Source organism: Mustela nigripes, chromosome 15, assembly GCF_022355385.1.
Source record: "Mustela nigripes isolate SB6536 chromosome 15, MUSNIG.SB6536, whole genome shotgun sequence".
NCBI classification, from domain to species: domain Eukaryota; kingdom Metazoa; phylum Chordata; class Mammalia; order Carnivora; family Mustelidae; genus Mustela; species Mustela nigripes.
The window spans coordinates 64,154,806-64,165,027 of NC_081571.1; the positions used below are offsets into that span (position 1 = coordinate 64,154,806).

Sequence of the window (10,222 nt, forward strand, 5' to 3'; positions counted from 1 at the left end):
TATGTGTGTGACAAATTCATGTTGCAAGGGGTCAATATCTTACTGATTTCTATTTAATAATAATAATAATAATATCTTCTCACTGAAGCATGTGATGAATCACATTTGAACAAGAAAAGGGGAAGGACTCCAAAGTCTTACATTATGGGAGAAAATAGGAAATGTGTACTTTAGAGATTGAATTAACTCTATAAAATGAGATACAGAATTTCCAAAGATAGGATAAATCAATATGCTTGAGCCATATTTTATAGAGTAAGACATTAGGATTCTTCATAACAAGAAGAAAGTATTCAAGGGCCTATAAAATTTTGATGACAAGGATTTCTGTTTTAATATGTGAATCTTATGAAGCCCTCTTTTTCATCTCTCCAGTGCTTTTATTTTATTTTTATGTCATTTCTCTTTATTTGTATACTTGGCATAGTCAATACAGAACTTTATGCTTGCTCATTTTTTGAACAATAATGCATAACTCTAAATATTACTTAAAGTGAGCATGTAAAAATTTCAAAGAGAATAAAGAATAAATTAAGAGGTTGGGAGATCATTTACAAAGGTCATGGCAATTTTATTTGTATGTTGAAAAATCTTAATGAAGACCATCAAACTACATAGCTTCTTGATTTCAAGCTATATTATAAAATGATGGCAGTTAAAATAGTATGTTACTGACATAAAAACAGATGTGGAACAATGAAACAGAATCAGGAGCCCAGAAATAAACCTATGCATATACAGTCAATGAGTATTTGACATTGGAGCCAAGAATACTCCAATTGAGAAAAGACACTCTCTTCAATAAATTGTGCTGAAAATATTGCATATTCATAGGTAAAAGAATGAAACTAGACTCTTATCTTATACCACTCATAAAAATTAACTAGAAATAGGGGTGCCTGGGTGGCTCAGTCATTTAAGCATCTAGGTCTTGATTTCAGCTCAGGTCATGATCTCAGGGTTGTGAGATTGAGCTTCACATTGGGCTGTGCACCAGGAGTGGAGCCTGCTTACGATTCTCTCTCTCCTTTTCCCTCTCCCACTCCCCCTGCTCTCTCTCCCCCTACCATAAAATTCCTAGATAAAAACATAGAAGAAGGTCACAGATATGGTGGCCGTTAGGATGGGAAAGCTGGCAACCATACCTACAGGTCTGATATGTGCATCTATAACTGTGCTTGCAGCTAAAGAAGAAAAATACAAAAAGCAGCTAGTAAAACCAGAGCAGCTTCCCATATATACTGCACCACCTCTGCAGTCTAAATATGTTGAAGAGTAGCCTGGTCATTTAGAAATGGGCTTTGCATCCATCCTCAGTACAACTGGTCATTAAATTGGCTGGTGCAAGGGTGTTTATGTGTTTGTGAACAATGGGATAATGGATACAGTACAATTTGGAAAAGATGCATATGTCTACTGAAGAATCCACCTCAAGATTTTCTTCCAAAACTTGGAGTGATTACAGTTTCAGGATTGGCAGGCTTGGTTTCAGCAAGAAAAGGTTCTAGGTTTAAAAAAAATTGCATATCCACTGGGACTGGCCACCTTCGGAGCAACTGTTTGCTACCCAGTTCAGTCAGTAATAATTGCAAAGGTAACTGGGAAAAAGTCATATACTATAATCCAGCAAATTTATGAAGCAGTTAAATCATTGTGGACGAGAAAGCAACAAAGAAGAATCACTTCCTAAACCTAAAGGAAAATCAAAGCTAGGAAATTCTGCTGCACTAGAAATACCTGCAAAAACAACTGACAGCCTGAAATATTCAGTGTCCTTGCCAGCAGAACTCAGCTCTGAAACAAAGACAAAATCAGAATCCACCTCAGGTACTACACAGTTTATGCCTGACCCCAAGCTCATGGATCAAGGACAGTCCCATCCAGAAGATGTAGATATGTACAACACTAGAAGCTGAAATCCTCTGCGTAGAGAACTACAAGATGTATGAAGTTGAAAATAATGATGGAAATATCATGTAAAGGGTAACTGACACAGAGTATAACTTTTTTTGGGGGGGAGTGTAACAAAAAAGAGAAAAACAAAGTTTTTCTCTCACATCTTCTAATGTAATGTACAGTTTGACCAACCACATAAGAGATTAAAACACAAACTGTGAATTTAATCCAAACAATATTAAGTGATTGATGAAGAGGCAGAAAAGTATTGGGATGCATTTAATGATTTTTAAGGTGTGTTTATAAAAAACTATAGTAAATATATAAACAGTGATGAAATATGCGGGTGTATATATAAATATTTATACAGTTACAGGCATGTATTTGCTTTAGCTTTTCAAATTAATGTTAGCTAAATTAGAATGGTGTGTAGAAGGATATTCCCCTCCTTTTTTTTCATACCCCAGAGCTGGAATAAAATATCCATTATTTTACAAAAAAAACAAAACAAATAAAAAACACATAGGAAAAAAGCTCCTTGACATAGGTCTTGGCAATGATTTTTCAGATGTAACACCTAAAACACAAGCAATCAAATAAATAATAAACAAGTGAGACTGCATCAAACTAAAGATTTTCTGTACAGCCAAAGAAAAGGTCACCAAAATGAAAAGACAACCTATGGAATTGTAAAGAATACTTGCAAATCATGTATCTGATAGGGACATGCATCTCAATAGTAAAACACACACATACAAAACCAAATAATGCAACATAAAAATGGGCAAAGGACCTAAATATACAATTTTCCCAAAGAAAATATACAGATGGCTCTACAAATATATGGAAAGATGCTTAATATTACTAACCATCAGGGAGATTCAAATCAAAACCACAGTGAGCTATCATTTTATGCCTAGTAGGATAGTTAGTGTCCAAACGATAAGAGAAAACAAATGCTGGTGAGTATACAGAGAGAAGGGAACCTGTGTTCACTTGTGGTGGGATTGTAAATTGAAATAGCCACTAAGGAAAACAGATATGAAGCTTATCAGAAAATTAAGAATAGAACAGCCATATGAGTCAGCAATTCCACTTTTAGTAATTTACCTGAAGAAAACGAAGTTGCTATATTAAAGAAATATCAGCACCCCTATATTCATAGTAGCATTATTTAGAAAAACCAAGGCATGGGAACAACCTAAGTGTCCGCAGGAAGATAAATGGATAAAGATGCGACATATGTATATACGTGAAATGGGCGGTTACCTGGGTATGAAAAAAAAAAGAAATCCTGTCATTTGAGACAACATGGGCAGATCTTGAAAACATAATGCTAGGTCAGACAGGGAAAGACAATAGTGTATGGCCTCACTTATGTGTGGAATCTCAAAAAACAAGCAAATAAACAAAAGCAGTCCTCATTGAAAAAAAAGATCAGATTCATGATTACCAGAGGCAGGGGTTTGGGGTACAGAGAATTGGAGGAACATGATCAAAAGTACAAACTTCCAGTTATAATTATCAGGTTATAATGTCTAACAAATTGACTGTAGTTAACCATATTGTATCACACACACACACACACACACACACACACACATATATATAATGTGTATATATGTCATATATTATATATATATATATATGACACATGTATCTGTGTGAGGTAATGACCAAACTTACTGTGTGTTAATCATTTCACAGTATGTGCAATTCAGATCATTATATTGTACATCTTAAACTTATACACACTGCTCTGTCATTATATCTTAATAAAACTGGAAAAATGAGTCATAGATGGGCAGGTATGAATTAAAAAAGACAATGAAATAATTCCTTGATGAAATATGATGTAATAACTTGTGATCCTCCCAAATGTTTGAAGTCCTATCTCCATTGAAATCATTCTGTACTCTGTAAACTTTTTAAAAATAATATATATGCAGAATAAAAGAACCGAAAAAACAGTGTAATTTTTATTTTGATATGAAAGATGATGAAGGTATAATTGCTTTGCCCTGTGCTTTCTTTTACCTTTAATTAACTTTAGTTGCGGTTTTTAAAAATGTTGACCTCATCTTCACCTTCAGACTCTGACATTATTTTGCATTCCAAAAGAGATACCTGATAGTACTATTTTGGAATCAGACATTAAGGGGAAAATGAATGCAAATTTGACAGACGACATAACATTTTCAGCTAGAAGTGTTTGATATTACAATTATTATTAAAAACATTAAAAATGACTTTATTCTGCCTCTGAAATTGTCACATCACAGTAATGAAAATTTTCTTTTCGCAGAGAATGTGTATTTTTCATTACTGAAAGCTATTTTAAAGAGAATGTTCTTCATAGGGTTTCCAGGCTAACTTCTCATATGTATTTGTACCCTTCTTTTTATCCAAATGCCTGTCTTATGTGCACACTGTTTTGACCTCTACTCAGCCACATAAGGTGGTTGGGTTATGGACATTGGGGAGGGTGTGTGCTATGGCGAGTGCTGTTAAATGTGCAAGCCTGATGATTCACAGACCTGTACCCCTGGGACTAATAACACATTATATGTTAATAGAAATAATTAAAAAAAAAAAAAATAGAATGGGCCTTTGTTCTGGAACCCTTCCTTTCCAAGAGATAAAGAGCCCAGTCTGCCACATTTATCACCTTGAGTGGGGACATCTTGTTTCATGTTCAGTGGGTACTCTTCTTTTTCTTAAAGCATGTATGTTACATGGCACTGAGCCAACCGAGCTGTTATATCTGTTTTCCCTAGGGAGAGGAGAATGTTCCTTCCAGGGTGGGGTGAAAGGGGTGTGCATGAGTGCAAGGAAAATCACTAAGAGAACTTCTGCCCTTGGGGAACCAACACCCGCCCACCTCTGAAGCTGATCTTGTTCTGTCTATTCTCTATTTAAATAAAGCATTGTTCCACCCAGTGCTTGACTGTATTTTGTTTACCTGGTACAACTCTGATACCAAGATAAAATAAACAGAAGTATTTATGGTCCTTTGCTGGGATTGAAAGAATGCAGGGTACTTTGTTTGGCAGTCTTTCTCTGGAGAAGAAGGGGAGAAAAGTTGAGGTTGCAAAACTAGCAACCTTAAACATTCAGGAAAAACAAAGTAAAACAAAACAAATAAATATGTATCTTATATGTATATAAATAATATATATAAATATATATGCTAGAGTTATTTAGTAGCAAGTGTCATGAACTCAAAAGATCACAAAAGCTGGGGTATGGTTTTAAGTTCTATTAATTTTTACTTGCATAGTCTTTAATTGTCTAAAAAACTGAAATATTTTGCCTTTTATATTTTTAGGAATAAAAGTGTTTGAGTGATTTTCAGTTTCCAAAGAAACCTACAAATGCATCTATATTAAATATATAACAACATGGCAAGGTTTAGCCAAATAGATACACATATCATGACTTATATCATCCCCAACTTTTTCCAAAAATACTTCACAAATAATTTCCAGTGCTACTTAATGCTATTGATATTTCTCTTAACCTATTTCAATATTTCATAACTTTCAGAAATTTTAAGTTAGGCTGTTAATTGTACCCTTTCTCTTCTCCAATGTCATTATAGATAAAATTTTCAGTATTTAAAATTTCCCTGGTAAGTAAATAAAATATAGGCCTGAGAAGTACAGTGGCATACTATTTGTGAAGAAAGAAGATACATTTATCCAAAAAATCTGAATAAATCATTATACTCAGAGCAGTCTGTTATGGGTGTATGAGCAGAACACATGTCAATTTCAGTTGTTCCTACAATTGAACTGCACATAGTGTTCCTTTCAAATTTCTCTTGGCTTACATAGTTGGCTTTATATTTATATTTATATTCATATTTATATTTATATACACAAACTGGGCTGCTAATGTGTCAATAGGACCAGAGATAAATGGAGAAAAAAAATCACCTGCTATTAACATACTAATAATTATAAAAATCATTATCTTTGTTCTCATTTGCAAGTGAATCTATATTGTGGTTGGTTTCCTGGTAAGTTTTCCTTTTTCATACTGTAAAGTTTTAACATAATGTAAAAATCCTATGATCTCATTAATAAATACTCCAGTACTGATAAGTTACAGAATAATTTTCAATAAGTAGATTTCATAATTTGAACACTTCACCATTGTAATACACATGAATTATCTAGCCACTACATTTTTTGCCAGACATGACTTAAGACTACATTTCAAGAGGGCACCTGGGTGGCATAGTCAATTAATCAACTGCCTTCAACTCAGGTCATGATCCCCGGGTTCTGGAATCAAGTTCTGCAATGGGCTCCCTGCTCATCAAGGAGTCTGCTTCTCCCTCTCCCTCACTCCCTCTGCCCCTCCCACCCAACTCATGCTCTTTATCTCTCTCAATAAGTAAAATCTTAAAAAAAAAATGCTACATTTCAAGAGAAGTGGGCATTTTATCCACTGTCTCATTTCTCTCTCTGGGCATTTTAATCCCCATAACATGAAGGAACTATAACCTCCTTAATTAGAATGACTGTAGGAAATTTCAGTGATGATTGAATCAAAAATTATATAAGCTAGGCATGTTCCTTTGATATTCATAAGAATTATATGACTATTCTCATGGAGTATTTCCTTTCACAGATATTTTGTAGTTTGACATTAATCATATCTTTTACTTTATCATCTGTGAATTTTTTATAATGAGGAGATGATTCAACCAGATAACAATCTCTTGAGATGCCTTGTTGAGGAGAGGAATCACTGTGGTGGTGTGTATTTTTATGATTGGTCTGGTCATAGGCTTTGCTGCCATGTCAATACTGCTAATTCTATGCCTGGGAACATAGCTTCTAAATCATCCTATTGTCATAGGATTTTTCTCTCATGGAGTCAGAGAATGAATCTCAGGGACACAAAATAGTGAAGTGAAAGTGTATTAAGTGAATGTGAGAACAGAAAGGAAAGAGAAAGCTCTAGAGTGAGAGAGTCCTGAATGGGTTGTCTCCAAGAGCTTTTACTGGCAGTCTTTTGTTGAGAATTCACTGGGAAGCTTGTGACCTTGAGATTCTTGTGTCGTCTTGGTTTGAGCAAGGACTACTGATAACACCCTTAATGACTTAATTCTTTGAGGTTTGGTCATTTTCTATGATTACACTGCAGCCATCAAAGAAAAATACTCCCTAACATCCAGGGCCAGGTGGTCTGGTCTATTTCCTTATCTCTTGTTCATTCTTTCATAGCCTAGTGGAGGACCCCACCCCCCCCCCCCCCCCCCCCCCCGTACCTTTTTTTTTTTTTTTTAAGATTTTATTTATTTATTTAAGAGAGAGAGAGAGAGAGAGAGAGAATGAGAGAGCACAAGCAAGGGGAGTAGCAGAGGGAGAGGGAGAAGCAGGCTTGTGGGACTGGATCCCAGGACTCTGGGATCATGACCCGAGTTGAAGGCAGGCGCTCAACAGAATGAGCCACCCAGGTGCCCCTCTCTGCCAGTACCTTAACCCTTTCCTTACTCACTATTATGATAGTCAAATACACTTTCTGGGTTCTTGCCTCTCTTCTTCTGTTCCAGTTATTCTTTCTGCTTCAGTACATCTTCTCTCTCAACCATACTCCACAGGTAGACTCATTCTTTAGCCCATTAAAATTCTCTAAGCGAAATAAGTCAAGCAGAGAAAGACAACTATCATATGATCTCCCTGATATGGGGAAAAAATAAAAAATAAAATAAAATTCTCTAAGGAGTGCATTGTTTGTTGAATGAACAAATGAAGAAAAAAATAATAAAAGAATGCCCTTCTTTCTCTGATCAACACAAATCAATATGACTTTGATGCTGTGACTGATTGAATAATAAATTTTAGTTCAAAATTGCTATTATATGATGGGAAATAAATATTCTTCACTTTTTAACTACATTGATTGTTACTCTCCCCTTTAGTACACAAGCAAATAGCTACCCTCTGTTAATATGTGTGTGTGAGAGAGAGCAGGTGTATGTTCTCCAAGATGTATTAAGTCATATGCTTTAGTACAGATACAAATTCACACAAATTTACCATAGGGTTTCAAGATTTTATTTATTTTATAAGATTTTATTATTTGAAAGAGAAAGAGAGTATGTGCAGGGGGAGAGGCAGAAGGAGAGGGGGAAGCAGACTCCCAGCTGAACAGGGAGTCTGACATGGGGCTCTATCACAGGATGCTGGTGGTTTGGTTTGGTTTTGGTTTTGGTTTTTAATATTTTAAAGAACAGTTAGCATTGGTAACAACTAAATTGACCTTTTGTTCCTTAGAAAGATTTTCATATAATATATATGTATTCTATATATATAATGCATATATAATTAAAATGATGTAGTTGAATAAGCAATGCCTTCATTTGTGAAATATTTTACAACCAAAAGGAAAATCAAAACAAAGGACCATTTCATATCTGTACTGCAGGTGTCTGAGAAGTCAGATTACAACTGAATATGTTTCTTTTCTAGTTACTTACAACAAAACAACCAAAAAACTGAAACTGAAATCATATTGACTATAAACTTAATAGTGCAGGCTTCAATTTAAGGAGTTACTATGACTAATCCTATCTTCAGTGATATGGTGTACCATGATTCCTGGGTCTAGATTCCATTACCTATGGCATTATATTGTATTGATATATTACATTGTCGATGCCTTAGGCATTGCTTTTATTTTCATGACAGTCTATTACTTATGCCATTATGTTTTTGAAAAACAGATTTTACCTGTGCATTTTGTGATACAATGTAATTTCTTTCACTTTGGATAATTTTGTATTTTCTAGGAAATTAGCAGTTTGCTCTTCATATTATGTTAATTAAAATATTTATTAAAGATGAATATATTCACTTTTTCAATTACAGACATGTCATTTCAGGTTGTATATAATGGATTGCATTTCCCAGAAGGCTTGAGATAGAAATTTAAAATTTTTTAAACCAAGTTTCAACTTAATATCATATTGGCAGTTGGTAAATTATATTAGAATCAAGTAAACAGCATATTCAGTTTTTTAATAGAACTCGGCCTAAGTCTGGAATATCTCTTCTGTGTTTCTGACTATAAATGGAAGAACTTTTTAGATTTTTTTTTTTTTTTGAGGATATGTAAGCCATCCATGTTCAACTAAGTACAATATTTTTGCCAGGACTTGGCATTTATCATTTATACTTTATCCACAGTTAATATTTAGTTATCTAACTTGGATAATAAACTAATCAGTAGGGAGTGCCTTTGTCAACTTGGTAAACTCAGTTTTTGTCTATGTAATAGATTGTCAATACATTAAAGTTTTGTTGAATTAAATTTGCTATATAAGCTCAGCATCAAATAAATCTAAATTATAGCTGTATCAAAATGTGTATAGCATGGGTGAAGCACTGAAAAAAATACAAAGTATCAAGGTATATTGCAAATGATTTTAGAGTGGTCTCAAAGAAGCAAGAAAGTAAGAATGTCTGAAAGTGTAACATCAATGGCAAATAGAAAGGAAAGGAGGTGTGTTAAATGACCTAAGTTCCAGAGGTATATATAAATAATCAGTAAGTATTGCTAGAGCCCAGGAAATGAGTTGCTAACCAAAGAGTAGCAAAGATTAGAATTTAAATGTAACATGTAATAATAAAATATTTACATATAATATTAACTTCCTTAGGATTTTCAAGATACTAAGCTTTAAAGAATAATCACATCTCAGAATACTGTCACTCAGCTGAGGGTGGTGGATGTCCTAAACCTTCTGAGAAGCTGAGGAAAAAATATTAAGAGTATACAGTGAAGGTCTTTTAATCATGACTAATTGTTCATTTATAAATTTAATATGTAAATGAAAGTTTCTCATTTCAAAATGCTTTTGTGCACTAATATTTTAGGTAATGTGTTTTTTTTTCAAAAATTTTTATTTATATTAAGTTTAGTTAATATACAATGTATTATTAGTTTCAGGGGTAGAATTTAGTCATTCATCAGTTGCACATAACACCCAGTACTCATTACATCAAGTGTCCAAATGCAAAAAGTAACTTAGCTTGGACATAGACAATCTCTCTATTCTGTGGATATTATTCCGTTTACATAAACCTTCATGATTTATGTATTTGTACACCAGTGACTATGAAACTATATTTTTAGTATGCTCCCAGGATTTCAGGGTTCCAACCAAGATTTAAAACCTTGTTATTCCTACGTTAATCTTGTTCTTTATAGAAACTCCCTGTAGTTTGTAATTCATAGTACCTTGAAAGCTAACTTTGCACTACTGGGTGCAGTAATGGTCCAATGGGAAACTTTTTGTATCAATACCCTA

General features: G+C 34.0%; 1 pseudogene; it reads left to right on the forward strand.

The window, feature by feature from the left end:
- Positions 1–1,108: 1,108 nt before the first annotated feature.
- On the forward strand, positions 1,109–2,004 carry LOC132002825 (MICOS complex subunit MIC27-like; annotated as a pseudogene).
- Positions 2,005–10,222: the final 8,218 nt, after the last annotated feature.